Source organism: Ahaetulla prasina, chromosome 7 (genome assembly GCF_028640845.1).
Source record: "Ahaetulla prasina isolate Xishuangbanna chromosome 7, ASM2864084v1, whole genome shotgun sequence".
NCBI lineage: Eukaryota > Metazoa > Chordata > Lepidosauria > Squamata > Colubridae > Ahaetulla > Ahaetulla prasina.
This window is the reverse complement of record NC_080545.1, coordinates 37,576,949-37,599,604: the sequence shown is the minus strand read 5'-3', so window position 1 is coordinate 37,599,604 and position 22,656 is coordinate 37,576,949. Positions and strand designations below refer to the sequence as shown.

The following is a 22,656-nucleotide window of genomic DNA, read 5'->3' as shown; positions in this document are numbered from 1 at the left end:
GATATCGGAAATATCCTCTGCAAATTTTTAGTCTGGAAAAGATTCATAATAAGGGAGTGACTCTCAGATAATAAATACTAAATTACTTGCAGATTAACACAACACCCTAAATTATGCTTAAGAGGCAAGGGGTAACACATCCTGGACATAAACTGTTTCAATTCCTGCCCTCAAAACGACACTATAGAACACTGCACATCAGAACAACTAGACACAAAAACAGTTTTTTCCTGAACGCCATCACTCTGCTAAACAAATAATTCCCTCAACATTGTCAAACTATTTACGAAATCGCCACTACTATTAATCTTCTCATCGTTACAAAAGGTTAAAATTTAAAATTTAAAAATCAGGCCAGTCCCGCTTGGATAAATAAGTAAGTTTTTAATTCCCGGCGAAAGGTCCGAAGGTCAGATATTTGGCGCAAGCCGGGGGGAAGTTCGTTCCAGAGGGTAGGTGCTCCAACAGAGAAGGCCTTCCTGGGGCCGCCCGACATTGCGGACGGCACCCTGAGAAGACCCTCTGTGGACGATGGGAGGCAGGTAACAGCAGGCGGTCCTGTAAGTACCGGCCCTAAGCCATGGAGCGCTTTGAAGGTGGTAACAGAACCTTGAAGCGCAGAAGACCAGCCAGTGCAGACTGCAGGAGCGGTGTTACCTGGGAGCAACGTGCTGCTCCTCGATCACCTGCAGCTGCATTCTGGACTAACTGGAGTCTCAAGTGCACTTCAGGGTAGCCCCATGTAGAGAGCATTGCAATAATCCAGACGAAGTGACGAGCATGAGTGACTGCATAAGGCATCCCGTCCAGAAAGGACAACTGGCGAACCAGGCGAACCTGGTAAAATCTCCTCGGCCAAATGATCTTCAAAGACAGCTGTCCATCCAGGAGAATGCCCAAGTGCCTCTCTGCAATGACTCCAACAGACAGCGTTGCAGCTGACTGTACTGGGGTGCCGGCATCCACAGCCACTCCGTCTTGGATGGATTGTCTGAGTTTCTCCCATCCAGACCGTACGGCCTCCAGGCAACGGACAGCACTTGACAGCTTCATTGGGTGGCCTGGAAAAGTACAGCTGAGTGTCATCAGCGTACAGCTGATAACTCACCCCGAAGCTACTGATGACCTCACACAACGGCTTCATGTAGATGTTGAACAGGAGAGGCGAGAGAATCGACCCCTGAGGCACCCCACAAGTAAGGCGCCTCGCAGTCGATCTCTGCCCTCCTGTCAAACCGTCTGCGATCGGTCAGAGAGATAGGAGGAGAACCACCGATAAACAGTGCCTCCCACTCCCAAACTCTCCAACCGGCGCAGCAGGATACCATGGTCAATGGTATCAAAAGCCGATGAAAGATCTAACAGGACCAGGGCAGAGGAACAACCCCTATCCCTGGCCCTCCAGAGGTCATCCACCAACGCGACCAAAGCTGTCTCCGTACTATACCCGGACCGGAAGCCGGACTGGAACGGGTCTAGATAGACGGCTTCATCCAGGTACTGGGGAAGCTGCCATGCCACCACACTCTCTACAACCTTCGCCACAAAGCAAAGGTTGGAGACTGGACGGTAATTACCCAAAATAGCTGGGTCCAGGGAAGGCTTCTTGAGGAGGGGTCTCACCACCGCCTCTTTCAAGGCGGCGGGAAAGACCCCCTCCAACAAAGAAGCATTTATAATTCCCCGGAGCCAGCCTCGTGTCACCTCCTGAGTGGCCAGCACCAGCCAGGAGGGACACGGGTCCAGTAAACATGTAGTGGCATATAACCTCCCCAGCAGCCTGTCCATGTCCTCGGGAGCCACAGAATCAAACTCATCCCAAATAACATCAACAAGACGTGTCTCAGTCATCTCATCTGGATCATCACAATCTCGGTCCAAACTATCCCGAAGCTGAGCGATTTTATCATATAGATAACCACTAAACTCCTCAGCACGTCCCTGCAAGGGGTCATCCCGTCCCCCCTGGTGTAAGAGGGAACAGATCACCTGAAACAGGGCAGCCGGGCGGTTATCTGCCGACGCAATGAGGGTGGAAACGTAGGAACGTTTCACAACCCTCAGTGCCACTAGATAGGCTTTCGAAAAAGACCTAACTAGTGTCCGATCAGCCTCGGAACGGCTGGACCTCCAGTTACTCTCCAGGCGTCTTCTCCGGCGTTTCATCTCTCTCAGCTCCTCAGAAAACCAAGGAGCCAATTGAGATCTATGCCAGGTCAGAGGCTGCAAAGGCACAACACGGTCCAAAGCCCCAGCCGCGGCCTGTTCCCAGGCCGCAACTAGTTCTTCAGTCGTGCCGTGGGCAAGATCCTCAGGAAACGGCCCAAGCTCCGTCAGGAACCTCTCAGGGTCCATCAGGCGCCTGGGACGGAACCAACACATTGGTTCCGTCTCCCTGCGGTGGTGAGTAGCGGTCTAAAAGTCTAGGCGGAGGAGAAAATGATCTGTCCATGACACCGGTATCGTCACTAAATCCCCTAATACCAGATCATTAAACCACTTAAAACATTAAGTGTTTTAAGTGTTATACCTTGATAAAAGTATCTTTTCTTTTATGTACACTGAGAGCATATGCACCAAGACAAATTCCTTGTGTGTCCAATCACACTTGGCCAATAAAAAATTCTATTCTATTCTATTCTATTCTATTCTATTCTATTCTATTCTATTCTATTCTATTCTATTCTATTCTATTCTAAACAACTGCTGATCTTTCAGCATGGCCTTATGTAATTCCTGTGTTACACAATAGTTAGCAACCCAAATAGCACATTCATACCAGGGGAGTCTCATGTGGCAGATACTGCAATAGTTAAAAGTTAAGGGATAAATAACTATTGACGCTAACAAAGTGCTATGGGATATGTTGAATATATTTTCAAATGTTTATTTTATTTAAAAGTATTTATCTTCATAACTTGCTTTGTTATCTGATCTTTTTCGATTTATTGTAGTGTTATTTTATATTATTTTGATGCTAATTATTTTGATGCAAAATTATTTTGATGCTAATCAATCTTGAGCCTGGAACACTTTAGATCTGCTTGTGGAAATTGCAATATACATCATTGAATCCAGTTCCTTGAAAGAGGCTGGTTCATTGCAAAGGAGAAAGTAGCAATGTTGATAAGTTGTAGTGGCATTTGCAGCACAGATGAAAATAATCCTTGTCAAACTGGCTTTAATAAAGAGTTCTTGGACTGCAGTTGTATGGATCCTTCATCACTTTGTCAAGCTTCATCACTTGAGACTTTCAAGAAAAGATTGGACTGCCAGTTTGTCAGAAATGGTGTAGGGTCTCCTGTTTGAGCAGGGGGTTGGACTAGATGACCTATAAAGTCCCTTCCAACTATTAATCTGTTAATTTCATGAAGAATGGCATATCGTAACTGTATATTTTGAATAATTTGATTATTTGGTTTAACTAATCTTGCATAAAGAATTTGTCTGCCAGACTTCCTGGTTGGCTCCGTTGGCAATGGAGGTGATCTGTTTGATCACCAACCTCTGGATCGTGTTGGACCGCTAAGACAGTGACAATCAGCTGTCCAGCGGTTCGAAATTCCCCCTCTTCGGGCGAAGAAGAGGAGGTGAGCGAAAGAAGCAGAGGTAGAGCTTCCCTAGAACTCCTGGAAGACACCAGGGGGCTCAAAGGATTAAGCCCCCTCAGAACTTCAAAGCGCTCCAGATCTGAGGCTTTTTTCCTGCTTCCAATTTCCTAATTGCCGCGACCAACTGCCGGGACCAATTTTAACTTAAGGAAGAAAATACCGGACTGAACAGAAACAGGAGAGCTCTAATTATAAAAGCAAGTAATTAATCAATTCCCTGTTATTTTTTTTTTAAAGTTTTGGAGTTGACTTTAAAGCGAAAATGGCGGTTGTTCTTTAATGAGCTACGCAGTTGAAAACGAAAGTGTTACAATTCTCACTGTTTGCTGTTTATTGCTGAAGGCCAGCTGGAGATTCTTTAAAACATTGTAATGAGAACGGGGAAGAGACATTGATACTGTTTCTTTAAAAGACTTAGAAGATTTATACGTAACATTAAGTTAAAGAGAAATTTTAAGAGATGGCAGAAAAACAATTAAAGACAACCGTTACAAAAACCCCAGGAACATCAACACCGGGAGTCTCTCCAGCACATACAAAATCACTAAATTTGGAAGCACTTCAGGATAATCTGAAAGATTTTATGAAATAATCTCTTAATGATGCTATGAATTTGCAAACTTCTCAGATAGAAGATAAGTTTAAATTAATTACAGAAGAAATGTCAGAGATGAAAAAACAGATGTTAGAAATTCAAATTGGAAATAAAGAAGTCAAAGAAGGTTTGGTGTCAGTAGTAAAGGGTCTGGCATCAAATGTGATTTTACTGGAGCAGGAAGTAGAAGAAATAAAGAAAGTTAATTTAAAATTGGAAAATAAGATTGAGGTAGTTCAAAGTAAAATGGATAAAGTTGATGATGAATTTGTTTTGGTACAATATAGAGCTATGGAACTTGCTTTACGAATACGTGGCCTGAAAGAACATAAACAAGAGAATTTGAAGCAAATTTTTTCTGAGGCCTTTGCAGAGATTTTGGCAGTTCGGCCAGCAGATGTTGTTTTTCATATTGATAAAATTTATCGTGTGAATTCCTGGATAGCAAGGCAAAGAAATCTTCCGAGAGACATTGTTATTTATTTTACTACTAGAACAGTGAGAAATGAGATTTTACAAGCTTCTTTTAAAGGAGACAAGATTCAAGCGGCTGGCCAAGATATTTTAATACTAAAGGAAATTCCCCCAAAAATGTTGAGAGGTAGGAAGGAGTTTGCTTTTTTGGTGAACGAACTTAAAAAACATCAGATTGAGTATAGATGGGACATCCCAACTGGTATAATAGTTTACTATGAAGGGAAAGCACATCGTCTTAATACAGTCAGTAAAGCACGAGAGTTTTATGCTTATGTGCTTAAAGCTGGAAGTCCACCATCTCCGGATGGTAGGAGAAAGGAAGGCGAAATTAAAGAAAAAGAAGTGATAGTAATGGAAGAAGACCTTTTACAAGCGTTGGATGTGTCTAAGATGGGATCAGAGATTCCAAAAGAGCCAAGGATGACAAGAGCGGCTGTCAAACACAAGGAACAAGAAGAAAAGGCTCAACAGGCTCAATCTGCTATTACCAAGACGGAAACATGGAAGGAGCAAGACCCAAAGAAAGATATGATTTGCGGCTGGTGCTTCAAAAGTTTCTGATTGCTGATAATGGCAATTAGACTTTTATCTTGGAATTTTAATGGATTAAACTCACCACAAAAGAGAAGAAAGATATTTCATTATTTGAAGCAATTTAAAAATGACATTGTATGTTTACAAGAAACACATATTAGAACATTAGACCAGAAATATTTGATAAATTCAAAATTGGGAATACATTTTGTTGCATCTGCTACAGAAAAGAAGAATGGACTAGTTGTTTATATAAAGAGTAATTTATCTGCAACATTAATTGAGGCGGATAATCAAGGAAGATATATTGCTATTGAACTTTTATTGGAGGGGAGAAAAATACTTTTAATAGGAGTTTATGCACCAAATCAACAACAAGAAAAAATTTATAAGTTTTTACATAAAAGAATAACATCTTGGGATTATAAAACTTATATATTAATGGGTGATTGGAATGGAGTGATGGATATCCAGAAAGATAAAAGAAGTCTTAGAAATATTTCCAATCGTGTAAAACTGCCAAAGGCCTTCTTTGATTTGATGGAAGATTTAGAATTGAGAGATGTATGGCGAGAACACAATGAAAAAGAGAGAGATTTTACATTTTTTTCTGACATCAATCTTTTTCTAGGATTGATTTTATTTTAATTACTAATGATTTGTTTTTCAGAGTGAAGAAGACAAAAATTTGTTCTAGAACTTTGTCTGATCATAGCCCGGTTTGGATTGAGCTAGATCGGGAAAAAGAGGCCAGGAGGTCGTGGAGGTTTTTTTTTTTTTTTTTTTTTTTTTTTTATGTTCAAAAAGTTTTTATTAGTCAAAAAAGGTTTATACAAATACATATCAGGTATGGTAAATTTTCATTTTTCTTATCTAAAATAAGAATTTTACTCAAATTTTTTAACACATACAACAGCCATAAGGCAAGCAGGTGACACGAAGTAGCAAAGTTTGCAAATTTTAAATACGTAATAAAGAAGAGTCAAGAATAAACAGAATATCGTACAAAAGAGAATAAGGAAAACCAACACAATCCCAAATATCTTTATCACTTCCTAGTTTTGGATCTCAGAACTCTGGGTTCAGCCTGACCCAACTCCAGGGCCGAACAGCGGCAGCCGCTTCAGCCCCATGATCTATAACCTCCCTTCTTCAATTCCTGGGTCATCTGATTCCAGGAAGGCTTTGTGTTCCTCCACATAGGCCGTAGCCTCCGCAATTGTACTGATTTTTCGTAATGCCTCCCGGAAAATCATCAATCCCTCTGGCATCAGCCATCTGAAGCCCACTCCTTCTGGTACAATTTGCTTGACAAAAAATAATATTTCTTTCTTTTTTCACGTACCTGTCTGGGAATCTGCCTCAGAATGGCTATCTCCCTGCCCCTGTAAATCAGTGCCCCACTCCTATGTTTTCTAAGAATTTCATCTCTCGTCTCTCTTCTCACAAATTTGACATGAACCTCTCTGGGAACTGCATGCGTGCATATTGCGAATTAACTCTATAAACTCGATCCACATCCCAATTCATGAAATCAACACCTCTCCCAAGAAATTCTCCCAACAATTTAGTCACAACATCTCTCAAGTCTTCTTGGTCCACTTCTTCCAAATTTTGAAACCTAAGGAAATAAGACATTTTATCCATCTGTAGTCCAAGCACAGCATTGCCTGTCGTCTCCTCTCTTTTCTGCACTGCCCGCATCTCTCCCTCCAGACCTTCCACTTTCTGCTTGTTTTCTGCTGAGACTTGTTGAGTATCCTTTAAATCCTTTTGGATAGTCACAATTTCTGCTCTTATTTCCGTTTGGCCTCTTTGCAAATCATCCAGTTTCTTGTCCATGTTGGATAACTTTTCCAGAATTCTCTCCATCTCTCCAGCAGTTGGTTTCTGACCTTTTGCCATTTGAAAAAAAAAAAGAATCAAAATCCTCAGGCAAGCACAGTATCCTTGTAATTTCCTCCGGATCCACCAGGGGGCACTCACAGGAGCAACGAGTCCAGAGTACAGTTAGTCAACCAGGAAGCCGAAGGGAAGTGATGTCATCAAAATTCTCATAGTGAAGGCGGAAGCTGGACGCCACCACTGTTCCCCAGAAGGAGGGGGGGCCTCAAACCTTCCCTCCTAAATTTCTCCATCACCTCTTCTCTCCAGAGCTCCACAAAACCGGTAATCTTCTTATTTTAAGTTCTCCTCTCTCCAGAATAACTCGTGCTCCTTCCGACCGCAGGGGAGAAAAAACCCCCCCGCACTCCGGAGCAGTCCACTCACGTTTACCGATATTCCCTTCCCTTCTCCTCCTCAATTCTTCTCCGTTCCCTGTTCACCACCAGGCTGCTGCAGTTATAAATCCAATGCCCCGGTGTCACCGGGCACAGCGGCCCAGGCGACGACCAAAATAATGGCCGCGGCCTGTGGCCTCCGAACCCCGCCGAGCCTAGGACGCGCCAGCATCGGTCCCCACAGTCCTGTATGTCGGCTGGGAGACCCCTGGCGAGCCGTCCGTGTGGCAGGTGTCCTTTTCGGAACACCTGGCCCCTGGGGGCCTCGGCGGCGGCCGGATTCGGGCGCTGGAGGCAGGAGAAGCCTTCCAGACGTCCGTTGCCGCTGGATACCGGAAGTCGTCTCGAGGTCGTGGAGGTTGAATGAGAACTTGTTTAAATATGAACAAAATGTAAATGAATGTAAAATTCTAATGAAGGAATTTTTTTCTTTGAACATGGATAAAGGGACACCTATAGAGATAGTTTGGGACACCAGCAAAGCTTATATGAGGGGAATTTTATTAGAGATGAATAATAAATATAGAAATAGATTGCACAAAAGGCGAGAAGAATTAGAAGAGGAAATTAAAAGGAAGGAGCAGTTATTGGTATGTAATCCAGGAGATAGTAAAATAAAAGAGTCAATAAATATATTAAGAGGTCAATTTAATATGCTAATGGCAGATCAGGTGGCAACTAATTTACAATATGCAAAACACAATTTGTTTAATAATTCTAATAAACCTGGAAGGTGGTTAGCATATTTATTAAGAAAGAAACAGAAACGATGTATAATTGATAAAATAGAATATAGAGGTAAGGAAGTATATCAGCAAAATTTGATTAAAAAAGCTTTTTTAGAATATTATACTAAGTTATATTCTAGAGATGTGATTAATGATAAAGATATAGATAGATATTTACAGGACCACGGTATCTTAGAAATTACAGTAGATCAAAGGGAAGAGTTGAATCAATTAATTTCTTCAGAGGAAATAGTGTTTGTAATTAAGCAGCTTAAAGCTAATAAAGCACCAGGTACAGATGGTTTGACAACTACTTATTATAAAAATTTACAAAATGAGATGATGTACCACTTAAGGAGTTATTTAACAGAATACAAAGGGGAGGAGAAGCTCCTCCTTCATGGAGGACAGCTTTTATTTCATTAATACCTAAAGAAGATCAAGATAGTGTTAAACCAGAGAATTATAGGCCAATATCGTTTTTAAATACTGATTATAAGATATTTGCTAAGATATTAGCGAATAGATTGATGCCACTGATGACACAATTAATTCATAATGATCAAACAGGATTTATTAAGGGGAGACAGATGAGATATAATATGAGACAAATTGTAAATTTACTTGAATATTTGGAAAGAAACAGCCAGGTCTCAGCAGCATTCTTTTTTTTGGATGCGGAAAAAACTTTTGATAGATTGGATTGGCAGTTTTTGTTTAAAGTAATAGAAAAAATGCAATTTGGGGATTATTTTATTCAAGCAATTAAGGCTATATATCAAAAGCAAACAGCTCAAATAATAGTAAATGGTGGATTAACAGAATTTTTCAAGATTGAGAAAGGGACTAGACAAGGATGTCCCTTGTCACCATTATTATTCATTCTAACTTTGGAAATATTATTGAGTAATATACGTGGTTTAGATCGAATAAAAGGAATTAGAATTAAAAATCAAGATTATAAATTAAGAGCGTTTGCAGATGATCTGGTTGTTTCTTTATCTCAACCAATACATTCAGCTGTATATCTGAAGGAGGCAATTGATCAGTATAGTAAGGTATCTGGGTTTAAAGTGAATCAACAGAAGACAAAAATGATAATTAAAAATATGAATACACATCAGAGGGAAGAACTAGAAAGAATAACTGGATATGAAGTAGTTAAAAAGGTTAAATACCTAGGAGTATATATTACAGCATCGAATGTAAAATTATATAAAAATAATTATGAGGTATTGTGGGGAAAAGTAATTAAAGAAATGGAGAATTGGAAGAAGTTACAATTATCATTGTTGGGAAGAGTGGCAGCTATAAAAATGAATGTTTTGCCTAGATTTTTATTTTTGTTTCAAATGATTCCAATATTGAAGAAAGATGCAAATTTACAAGAATGGCAGAAAGGGATTAATAATTTTGTATGGAAGGGTAAAAAACCAAGAATAAAGTTAAAAATAATGCAAGACATTAGGGAAAGAGGGGGTTTAAAAATGCCTAACTTGAAATTGTACTATGATGCAGTTGTTTTAGCTTTAATTTCTGATTGGATTAATTTAACAGAGGAAAGGATTTTGAATATAGAAGGTTATGGTTTGTTATATGGATGGCATGCATATGTAATATATGACAAGAAAATTGATAAGACATTTAAGAATAATATGGTCAGAAGTGCTTTGCTGAGGGTTTGGAAAAATATCAATATAAGTTAGATGGAAAGATACCAATATGGACTATCCCGACATATGATAGAGAATATAAATATATTACAAAAAATGGAGGTTATCACTTACAAAGAGCTTTTGACTATGGAAAAAGGGGAATGACAGTTAAAATCTAGGGAGAAATTGAGGGATGAAGGGAGAAATTATACATGGTTCCAGTATGGACAATTGCAATCTAGATGGAAAATAGATCAGAAAATTGGTATAAGGCAAAGTGATGATAACTTGGTAAAACAAATAAAAGATCAAGGTCAACAGCATATAAAGAGATTATATAATGTATTGGTTGAAATTGATTCAGAAATGGAGTTGGTTAAAGATTGTATGGTAAAATGGGCACAAAATTTTCAACAACCTATAATGTTAGAAACATGGGAAAAAATGTGGGTGAGGAATGTTAAATTTACGCAAGCACAAAATTTAAGAGAAAATTTTTATAAAATGTTTTATAGATGGCATTTAGAACCTAAAAAACTGTCATGTATGTATCCAAATGTGAAAGTAAAATGTTGGAGATGTGATTGTGAGGATGCCACCTATTATCATATATGGTGGACTTGCAAAAAAGTTAAAGCCTTTTGGATTAAAATATGGTGGATTATGCAGAACATTTTGAAAAAGAAGATCAAGTTTGTTCCACAGTTCTTTTTATTAGGAATAATTCCAGATTGCGCTGTTATAGAGACAAAACTGATTTTGAATTTAATAACTGCTGCAAGACTATTGATTGCACAATATTGGAAGAAAGAAGACTTACCTACAATTGGAGAATGGATTAGTAAAGTATCAAATTTAGCAGAAATGGCAAAAATTTCTGCCTACTTGAAAGACTGTACACAAGAAAAATATATTTTGGAATGGAGGAAGTGGATCGATTATATTCAAAATAAGTATAGATTTAAAAATATCAATTAGTTTTTGAGTGGTTAGGAATTGCTATGTATTAGTTTAAGAAAGAAGGGAATTGATAGTGTGATGGTGTGAAATGGAATATGTTTTATGTTATATTTTAGATTATGTTTGTTAGTTACAATACCCTGTATTCTGTTCTGGGAAGTCTCGGGGGGGGGGGAGGAGGGGGGAAATGGGGGGGGGGGAAGGGGAAGACTATAAATTGATTGATTGCCATTGTACAGGAATAATGGTAGAATTAAACAAGTTGGAATGGTGTAAAGTCGGGACTGCTCGATAACCACTCCTGAAGGGAAAGGGTAAGGAAAGAGGAATAAAGAAGGAAGAAAGTAGGTAGGCAGGTAGGTAGGTAGGAAAGAAGGGAGGGAGAAGAAAGGATAGGAGGAGAAGAAGAAGGAGAAGATAGAGGGTTAGAAAGGATGGTAGTGAGAAGTGAGAAAGAGGAAAGTGAGGAGAAGGATGGTGGGGAAAGTCGAAGAAGGATGAGAAGGGTAGAAAGGATTAAGGGAGGGAGTGGCGGTCGAGCAGCCCTGATTGAGTATAATTTGAGTATAGGATCGATTGTTGGATAAGTGATTGTATTGTACACTGGTCAAATTGTGGGAATTATTATGGAAAATAAAAAAATTTGCCCTGAAGAATTTGTCTGCCAGACTCTAGAGATCAGCAAAAACAGTAACTACACTAATGTTGATAATGGATTTGAAGCTGAGTCACACTGCTTACAAGAGTGATCATACTAAGAAGCCAGATCAGACAATTTGTTATATTTCTTTCTCCTTTTTCATTATAGACTTTTTCTGACAAGAGTTTCCTCTGCTCTTTTATAATAGAATTACACAGATACTATGATAACATGAAGAAAACCATATTTTCTCTATCTATGAGACAGGGTGGGTTTCACTTACCTTTGCTACTGGTTCGCGCGCGCACCCCATCTGTGCATGCACAGAACCACCTTCTGTGCATGCGCAGATCGTATTTGATGACGTCCAGGTAGGTGGGCAGAGCCTCCCGCTGCCACTGCTACCGGTTCGCCCAAAGCAGGGCGAACCGGTAACAACCCACCACTGCTATGAGAGAATAATGATATTCTGAATGACTCTTCTATTCTGCTGCACAAATATTTCCAAATCACAATAATAATTGAATAAGCAGCTGATGATTTTATAATAATATGAAGATCAATACTAACATACACACCCACAGGGATGCTAATCACATTGTAGGTTCAAGTTCAGAATTTTACTAGTAATGCTTTCAGATACCATTTGTCATCAAATCTGTAATTTTTCAATTCACTTTATTTCATTTATAAATACTATAGGTATACCTTTCTTTAAGCTCTTGCAGTAAGGAATTTATCCTCTATTTTGTATTGATTTTCAAAAAGCAGCTGGATCTGAAAGAAAACAATAATTTGAAGATTTACAATGCTTTGCCCCCTCCTTAATGTTTATATTCTTAAAACATTTAAGACTATATGATTTATTTGCATTAAAACTATGTAGAGGAAAAACTCCCAGGATCAGGCATGAAGATATATATGCTGGAGTAAATTATCAAAATAACTCACTGTTATAATATTTAATATGATTTGTTGCTCATGGTTTAATACGTTGTATAAACCCACCCAGTTATTCTGCTGTATGCAATCAGCTAATTGTGGTTTACTGAATAAAATATAATTAAGCTAGTCTTAGTAGGTGGAAGAAAGCATCTGGCTGATATATAGGTCCAATAGATATACAGGATGGGAAACTTCGACAGAATAACAAAATTAGAGTACTGAAAACTGAAAACTTTCCAGAGGAAGATAAGGACAACTATTTATACTATATTGACAAGAAAACTACACAGAAAGTCACCACAAGTCACCTTTTTTACATGCTGGCTTTTTTACATGATAACTACATACAACTCAGCCCAGGTCTTTTTCCTTCATTGTAATGCTACTATGTTCTCTTGGCTTTGGTGCGTCCATGATTATGATATACCTGACCCAGTTAGCAAAACTATTCCTAATGCAATATTTTCAACAGATTACTGTAAAGCCCTACTTAGTTATTATTATACTGGGAATATTTAGCACATGATAACTGGCAGGATAAATTCTGTTGCTGTCAGCATTACTCAAATGACATCCCCCTAAAGGCATTCACAGTAACAATATGGATAACTATGAGAACAAGTACTTTACATACTACAGGTAGTCCTCGACTTACAACAATTCATTTAGTGACCTTTCAAAGTTACATCAGCAATGAAAAAAGTGACTTATGGCAATTTTCACACTTACAACTGTTGCATCATCCCCATGGTTATGTGATCATAATTTGGATGCTTGGCAATTGACTCGAATTTATGATGACTGCAGTGTCCCAGGGTCACATGATCAACTTTTGCAATCTTCTGACAAGCAAAGTCAATGGGGAAGCCAGATTCACTTAACAATCTTGTTCTCAGGCCTGGAAACCATACTAGACTTTAGGGTTCCAGACGCTGCCACATTTTTCCCCTGAGGGGAAGAAGGGGGGCTGAGGGGTATGTTAACATTCTTCAAGCGGTCAAGGTTGGATGGTGTTCACATCTGCAGGAAGAGTGGCAAGAAGATATTAGAATGAACTGGGAGAACGTGGGACCATGTGACCATCAAAGGGGTCAGGGGGATGGGACTCTTGGGGTTTGTATAACTGGGAAAAGAATCCGGAAATTCAGTTTTGGAATTTCACTCATCGTCTGCCAGTTTCCTCATACTAGTAAAGAACTCTGGAAAACAATGGCTTCTGAGGTTTTTTAATTGCAGAAGAGGTTTTTCTGGAACCTCGACATTATTCCAAAACTCCTAACTTTCTTTTGCTAACGGTACCCTCTCCTCCACTCAGAGGGGGCCCGTTAGGGGGGTGCTGGGCCTCAGCCTCCGCACCTCCACAGCGGTGCAAAGACCCAGCGAAGATGGAAGAGCAGCAAGCTGAAGGCGTGGAAGTAGCACAGAAGCTTGACGATTTAGTTGAAATCACCTACTTTCCATCGGAAGATATGACTCAAAAACCCGAAGTGGTAGAGCCTGCTTGTCAGCTTGGAGCACGGCCCAAAGACTCCGATTAATGGGTAAGCTGTCGTTCGGGAGAAAACATTTCCCCGGGGCGGAATGGAGAGCCCCCTCCCTCTTCTCAACCTCACTGGAGGACAGTAAAACCCGGAGAATCGGGAGAGTCACTGGATTGGGACCTGAGAAACCCCCTGAAATCCCAGTCCCTATTAGACCTCCCTGAAACTTTTGAGTGTTTAGAAGTGAGGCCTCGTATAAGCTCAGCTCACCCATCTTGAGAGCCTTTAGCTCAGCCTAAATTCACCTTCCCTCCCACCAGAGAGGGAGAAATTACTGAAGCTCAAAGCCGTTCTGATGAATGCCGGAGGAGCTCCCTTCCCTCCTTCAGACGGCAGGGAGTTCAGGCAGCACCAGGGACTTGGGGGGAATCGCAACTCCCCCCTCCAATTGACTTTTCCCGCCAACAGAGGCCTACGCTGCCTCCTGCTGCTTCTATTCCTCCTGGTTGGGCATTTTATCCTGGACAAGGGTGGATCCAGTACCAATGGCAACCAGCCAGTTCAGCGCCTTTCTTTCCTGGGGCCCCAGGCCGAGTTTTGCCTCGTCAGCTGAAGCATTTCAAGGACTTCCTTCTCAGCAGCCAGGGGGAATTCCTCCCCCCTTCAAAACTCAGCAACCAGCCAAAACAGCAACGGCCGTCCCCCAAATCCCTCTTCAACCGCAAGCAGGCCAGCTAAACCCACCTGCACCCCCTCACCCAGCCCCTCCCCCTTTTAAACCAACCTTTGATGGGAATCCACACCACCTGGCTTACTTTCTCAGCAGAATTGAGGCTCACGTTGAACAATATAGACATCAATACCCATCAGAAAGAAGCCTAATCAACGCCATCTCAGATGGTATGAACGTGGGGCTAGCCTCAGAATGGATAGCTCAACTACACAATGAACGTGCACCAGAACTAAACGATGTTCACGGATTCATGGCACTGCTTCCCAACCGGTTTCAAGATGATGACCTAATTGCAGAATGTGAAACCACCTTAAAAACGATGAAGCAAGGTAACAAACCTCTAAAACAATTTGTATGGGATTTCAGAAGAGTTGCTGGCAATCTTAGACATTGGCCAGAATGCATCGTCCTCCACTACTTCAAAAATGCCATTGATCAAAACATCAGAAAAGCCTGCTCCACCAGAGGAATCCCAGAACAACTAAATGACTGGTACAACGTGTCCATCGCTCTGGAGAGAGAATTCAACCCCCTCCAAAGCCAATCACCAACTACAACTCCACAACGACCACCTACAAGACCCTCCCTCTTAAGACCAACCACACCCTCCACCTTTCAGCCTTCAACAAAAATCAAATGCTACCGTTGTGGAAAACTAGGACATCGGGCGTCAGTTTGCCTAGCCCCAACACCCCTCCCACAGTATCGCCCACCAACTGCTACCCAACCACGCAGATCCCCTCGAAGGAATCCGAATACCAGTCGCTTTGCGAGACAAGCCATAAACCTCCCTACTGACCTCCCGTCATCTGATTCACCTCCTGACGACTCAAACCAAGCAGAAAACGACCCAATGGTGAGTACACCCATTCCTCCATTTGCTATCAAAGTAAACTTAGTAATTCCAGGGGGAGGGACCAAAAAAGATTTAGAGGCTATTGTGGACACAGGATGCACCAGATGCCTAATTTCAACCTCTAAGGTCGCCCAACTCCGTATAAAACCATTTCCCTTAAAACACCCAATTAAATTCCACCAAGTAGATGGAACGATTGGTGGCGTTCCAGCGACCTAAATCACACAACTGGTTCGCTTAGTAATTGGAGCCCATCATGAACTTATAAGATTCATAGTAATTCCAAAGATGTCAGAATCCATCATCCTGGGTTTAGCTTGGCTGGACAAATGGGAACCCACAATCAAATGGGAGGATGGATTCAGGAAAATTATATGGACTTTCAGACCCTTAAACCCAATTCCCCCTATCCAAAATGACCACCAGAAGGAACCAACAACCACCATATCCAATCCATCTCCTAATGAACCACGCATCCCTAAAGCATACATGGATTTATCAGACGTTTTTAGCGAGGATGAATGTAACCTCTTACCCCCCACCGGCAAACTGATTGCGCAATTGAATTGCACCCGGGGGCAAAATTACCAAAACCCAAAATGTATTCAATGACACCAGCCGAAATGTCTGAACTAAGAAAATACATTGACACTAACCTAGCCAGGGGGTTCATTGAACCAGCAAAATCATCTGTAGCTGCGCCCGTGCTAGTCAAACAAAAGAAAGATGGTTCGCTTAGATTGTGTATTGACTTCAAAAATATCAATGCAATTTGCATAAAAAACACATACCCTTTACCACTTATGCACGATTTGTTGAACCACTTATCAAAAGGCAAAATTTTCACCAGATTGGATTTAAGGGAAGCCTATTACCGGGTCCGCATCAAGGAAGGTGATGAATGGAAAACGGCTTTCAACTGCCCCTTGGGCAGTTTCCAATACCGTGTCATGCCTTTTGGCCTCCAAGGGGCTCCAGCTGTTTTTATGCAACTAATTAATGAAACCCTGCACCCCCATCTCTACAATGGGGTTCTTGTCTACTTAGATGATATTCTTATCTACACAAACAATATCGAAGAACACATCAAATTGGTCAGACAAGTCCTTAAAAAGCTCCTAGCGGCCAAGCTATATGTCAAACTTTCCAAATGCGAATTCCATAAGGAATCTCTAGACTACCTAGGTTACCGGATATCAAACAAAGGTATCGAAATGGACCCAGGAAAAGTAAAAGCGGTGTTGGATTGGCAACCGCCACGCACACGTAAGCAACTTCAAAGTTTCTTGGGATTCATGAATTTTACATAAATTCATTCCTTCTTTCGCAGAAGTAGCTCTACCATTAACAGAATTGCTACAAACTGGGCCATTACCCGCCAAACCCAAACCTACCCAACCCCTACCTTGGACAATGGACTGCCAACGTTCCTTTGAACACCTGAAACACCTATTCTCCATGGAACCAATTCTTCAACACCCGGATCCAAATAAACCTTTTGTGGTCCAAGCTGATGCAAGTGATGTAGCAGTAGCCGCTGTCTTATTACAACGGAATACCGACAACAATCTAATGCCCTGCGCGTACGTGTCTAAGAAACTGACAGAAACTGAACGCAGATGGGCAGTTTGGGAAAAGGAAGCCTTTACAGTGCGCTGGGCACTCCTCTCCTCGAGACACTTCCTTGAAGGGGGAAAAGAACCATTCGAGGTGTGGACCGACCACAAAAACCTCGAATACTTGAAAACCCCTCGAAAGCTTTCTCCCAAACAAGTTCGATGGGCTCAGTTTTTCAAACGGTTCCATTTCACCCTCAAATACATCCCCGGCGACCAAAATCTACTGGCTGACGCCCTATCTAGGAAACCACAATTTGACAGCCAACGCGAAGAGGTAATACATGCGATGATTCCCGATAGCGAACCGGCCAGCCAAGCACTTACTCGACCGCGATCACACCATAGTACTAACATCCCACCAAATAAAGTACTAGCGGAATTAAAATCAGCACTCACTGACGATGCTTGGTTTAAAGAAAACTTGTCACACCTCACCTTAAGGGATGGGATACCCTGGAAAGGAACCAAGATTTATGTACCCGTCGCTATGCGGCTGCCTATACTACAGAAAAGTCACGACTCTCGCCTAGGAGGTCACTTTGGAGTTTTAAAAACTCTCCACTTGGCTAGAAGACAATTCTGGTGGCCAAAAATGAAATCAGATGTCGAAGACTATGTCCGGAGCTGTGCTACCTGCGCCACCATGAAGTCCAGACCAGGGAAACCCCCTGGACTCCTACAACCCGTAGCCGAACCCACCAGACCCTGGGAAGAGATTGCCATGGACTTTATTTTTGAACTCCCATCTAGTGGGGGAAATACAGTGATATGGACCGTAGTAGACTTGTTCTCTAAACAGGCCCACTTCACTGTGTGCAGTGGATTGACATCGGCGAGAAAATTAGCAAAGCTCTTCGTCAAACACATCTACAGACTGCATGGAGTTCCTAAAAGGATAATATCCGACAGGGGTGTTCAATTCACAGCCAAGTTCTGGAGGGAGTTCCTACCAACAAGAAAACTGGTCAGATTTGTTACCATTTGCAGAAGTCGCATATAATAATGCTGTACACAGCAGCACGGGGTTAACCCCTTTTCAAGTAACCACTGGCATGGACTTCGTTCCAATGCCTGAACTCCCTGTGCAACCCCCCACTTCCGTTTCCCTAACGGACTGGATGAATTCGTTGAAAAAAGGTTGGGAAAATACAAAAAAGGCCTTAGCTGTGACAGCTCGGAATTACAAAGCCCAAGCTGACAGACACCGTTCCCTTCAACCCCTTTTTCGCATTGGAGATAAAGTCTTTTTATCTACTAAGTATCTGAGGTTGAGAATACCCAACAGAAAATTCGGTCCAAAATTTTTGGGTCCTTTCCCCATTGTAAAAATTATTAATCCCGTTACCGTATAACTCAAGCTCCCTCGAATGTTGGGGAAAATACACCCGGTATTCCATACCAGCTTATTAAAACCTGCTAGACAGTCTGGTCTGAGACCTCAACCTGCCGCTCCCCCACCACCCTTGATAATCCAAGGTGAAACCCACTATGAAATCAAGAAAATCCTTGACTCTAGACTATACAGAGGTCAATTACAATATTTAGTCCACTGGAAGGGATATCCATTATCTGAATCGACTTGGCTCAAAAGTTGGAAAGTAAATGCGGACAATTTGATTAAACAATTTCACGACACTTTCCCTGACAAACCTAAAAAACCTCTTGGAGAGGGGAGGGGGGGTAGAAGGGAAGTGTGGACCACTGACACTCTTCTTTATCAACTCTTTGTTTTCTTTCCTAGGATATAGCTTCTGTTCCAAGGGGGGACGCCTGTCAGGCCTGGAAACCATACTAGACTTTAGGGTTCCAGACGCTGCCACATTTTTCCCCTGAGGGGAGGAAGGGGGGCTGAGGGGTATGGTAACATTCTTCAAGCGGTCAAGGTCGGATGGTGTTCACATCTGCAGGAAGAGTGGCAAGAAGATATTAGAATGAACTGGGAGAACGTGGGACCATGTGACCATCAAAGGGGTCAGGGGGGTGGGACTCTTGGGGTTTGTATAACTGGGAAAAGAATCCGGAAATTCAGTTTTGGAATTTCACTCATCGTGTGCCAGTTTCCTCATGCTAGTAAAGAACTCTGGAAAACAATGGCTTCTGAGTTTTTTTTATTGCAGAAGAGGTTTTTCTGGAACCTTGACTAACTTAACAACAGCAGTGATTCACTTAACAACTTTGGCAAGAAAGATTGTAAAATGTGGCAACATTCACTTAACAAATGTCTCAGTTAGCAACAGAAATATTGGGTCACTTGTGGTTCTAAAACGAGGATTATCTGTATTTTCCACATGACCATGTATTTGCTCATGTGACATCAATAGACATATTGCATATACTTTACTGCAGGGGTGTCCAAACTTTTTTGAGTGAGGGCCAAATAGAGAAAAATAAGCAAAGGCCCGGGCCACCGGGGGGGGGGGGGGATGGGCGTGGCTTATTTTGGGGTGTGGTTTGGTGGTCATGTGACTGGTGGGCGTGGCTAACTGCTCATGTGACTGAGTGGATGTGGCTATGGGCATAGAAACTACTCAGAGGGCTAAAAAAAGTAATTTTTGACCAGTCCTCACACTTATGACCATCCTCACATTTATGCCCATTGCAGCATTTTTAACAACCATATCACTCATTTCACAACTGCTTCTCTTCACCACGGTTACAAGATAGGGTGCAAAATGTAAAGATAGTTGTACGTGTGAGGACCAGTCAAAAGTGTGAGAACCTGTCAGAAATCACTTTTTTCAGCCGTCTGGGTAGTCCCTATGCACAGTTTAGGCTTAAGTATACTATATGTGTGTGAGTTATATATATGTGCATGTGTATCTCTATGTTTGTGTACGTGTGTGTTTGTGTTATGTTGATTTTAATGTAATATTTTTAAATATAATTATTCAGAAAGGCATGTGGCTGGACAACAAACAGTATATAAGCCTAGTAAATTCATGTGGCCGGGCCACACACAAGAGGTGACATATTGACACATGATTACTGTGTGTATTTCTAACTCGCCTATAATGTGAAGAACATTGCTCTCAGTGGGAGCAGTGATGCTGTCCTTTGGATTGAAGGATGGCTGGGATGTCAGGAGAAAGTTTGGTGGTTGAGACACGAAGGACTTCACAGAGATGGCTATCAGTCATTCTGGATCTCAGTCTGCTTTTGTTCTGATTTAACAGAGAAAATGTTTGTTCACATATGTATGTTGAGCCGAACAGGCTCATCATTCTTTTTGCATGGCGTCTCATCAGAAGAAAATTGGCATGATCCAAATTCTGATAGAAGTCAGGGAGGGAGAGAAGCTGATGTTGACTCTTCAGAGAATCATCACATTGCATTTCAATCAGTTCTAACTGCAGACTCTCCTCCACTTCTTCTGCATCCACCAGGAAGGGGGTCGAGAACAGCTTGATTTGTTTTTCAATGACAGACAAATCTTGAAAACACTGGTTGAATTCTGTCACGAGAGATGTAATTACAGAAGCATATTTCTCCTTTTTAGCAGAAAGGTCTGCCTTTGGAAAAGCAGACTTGATTTCAGACAGCGCAGGGAAGTGTACAGCATTAAAGCTTCGTAGTTGTGTCTCAAACAGGCGGAGCTTTACACAGAAGGCTTTCATGTGCGCATACAGGTGTGATACCAGCTGTTCTTTGCCTTGTAGGTTCTTGTTCAGTGTATTCAGATGATGAGTAAGATCAACTAAAAATGCCAGGTCTGCCAGCCACAGAGGGTCACTCAGTTCATGAAGAGGTCGGTCCTTCTCTTTCAAAAAATTGTCGATTTCTGATCTCAGCGAATAAAACCGCTGCAGCACAGAGCCACGGCTGAGCCAGTGTACATCAGAGTGGTAGAGTACATCCCCGTATTCAGCATCCACGTCAGATAAGAAAGCTTGAAATTCCCTGTGGTGCAGTCCTCTAGCTCGAATTATGTTGACAGTTTTTACAACAGTGTTCATCACATTGCCCAGCTGCACAGTCTTGGCACACAGTGCTTCTTGGTGGATTATACAGTGCATCCTAACAGCCTCACCTCCGCTCTCTTTTACCTTGACGCACACCATGGATGCCATTCCTTTGCGCTCACCCGTCATGGCCGGAGCTCCATCCGTTGTTACTCCACAGAGCTTGTCCCATTTAAGCCCCATCTTTTCAACTGCCTCTGACACAGCGTCAAAAATATTTCCACCTGTCGTTGTGCCTTTAGGCTCATCATATCAAGCAGCTCCTCCGTACAGCAAAATTATCATCGACTCCCGCAAAAAATTAAAAGCTGTGCGGTGTCTGTATGGCGTCTGTGCTCTCATCGCATGCTATCGAGTAAAATCAAAAGCACAAGCTTTCTCTCAGCTGAAGTTTCAGGTTAGCTGACAAGTCCTCGATTCTCCGCACCACTGTATTTCTGGATAAGGTCACATTGTTGAAATCCTGCACTTTTCCGGGCACATTACTTCTGTGACTTTGATGAGGCACTGCTTTATGAAATCACTGTCTGAGAACGGTTTGCCATGCTGGGCAATAAGTTTTGCGACTTCATAGCTTGCTGCTGTATGCTTTTCCTGTATTTTGTTAGCACGGAATAAAAACTGTTGTTGAGCTTGCAGGCTAGCTGCCATTTGCTTGAATTTCTGTGCTCGTTTGGCACCTGTGTACGATGCGTAGCTCTGATGCTTGGTCTCATAGTGCCGACGGACATTATACTCTTTCATCACGGCAACATCTTCATTGCAAATCAAACAGACACACTTTCCGTTGATTTCTTTAAAGAAATATTCATTTTCCCACCGTGTTTGAAATCTTCTACACTCACTTGCTATCTTGCGTTTCTTGGTGCTGCCATTTCTGATGACTCGTGGTAAATATTTAGGACTATATTAGAGGCCTGAAAACCTGGGACATTACAATACAGATGGATACAGTCAGTCTACTAAAAAGCAACAATATGTGGATATCATCTTCATTTAAGGGGGGAAAATGTTTCATATTCATTCATCTTGGGGTGTCAAACTTGGTCTTAAGACTTGTGGACTTCAACTCCCAGAGTCCTCAGCCAGCAAAGCTGGCTGAGGAACTCTGGGAACTGAAGTCCACAAGTCTTAAAGAGACCAAGTTTGGACACCCTGATCTTGGCTTTGTTTTGTATTTGGTATGAACTTGAAACTCCTTCGTTATTCCCTGCCCAAGGGGTGGAGGTGCGAGGAGCCTCACCAGGCGGCCCGAGGAAGGCGAGGATAGAACTGCTGGGCCGGGCACGGCCAGCAGCCTCTTTCGCGCTTGCCGCCGCCTCCTCCCCCCCTCCCTTCGTTATTCCCTGCCCGAGGAAGGCGAGGATAGAACTGCTGGGCCGGGCACGGCCAGCAGCCTCTTTCGCGCTTGCCGCCTCCTCACCTGTTTCTCGATGGCTGTCACTGCCGCCACGCGTGTCCGACATGGGGAGGCGCGAGGAGCCTCGCCAGGCGGCCCGAGGAAGGCGAGGGTAGAACTGCTGGGGGCAGGCACGGCCAGCAGCCTCTTTCCCGCTCGCCGCCTCCTCTGCCCCCTCCCTT

At 42.1% G+C, this 22,656-nt stretch overlaps 1 protein-coding gene across 18 annotated transcripts in view; it reads right to left on the bottom strand.

The window, feature by feature from the left end:
• NRCAM (neuronal cell adhesion molecule) overlaps positions 1-22,656 on the bottom strand; it is a 328,107-nt gene that overhangs the window by 213,578 nt on the left and 91,873 nt on the right. For 15 of the 18 annotated variants that reach the window (XM_058191825.1, XM_058191808.1, XM_058191818.1 and 12 more), the window contains one exon: positions 12,191-12,259. The exons of 2 other annotated variants lie outside the window; for them this stretch is intronic. The gene's annotated coding sequence lies outside the window, so the exon portion shown is untranslated. Of the gene's footprint in view, positions 1-12,190; positions 12,260-16,153; positions 16,172-22,656 lie in introns of those variants that run through there. One more of the 18 variants, XM_058191810.1, reaches the window with a different exon arrangement.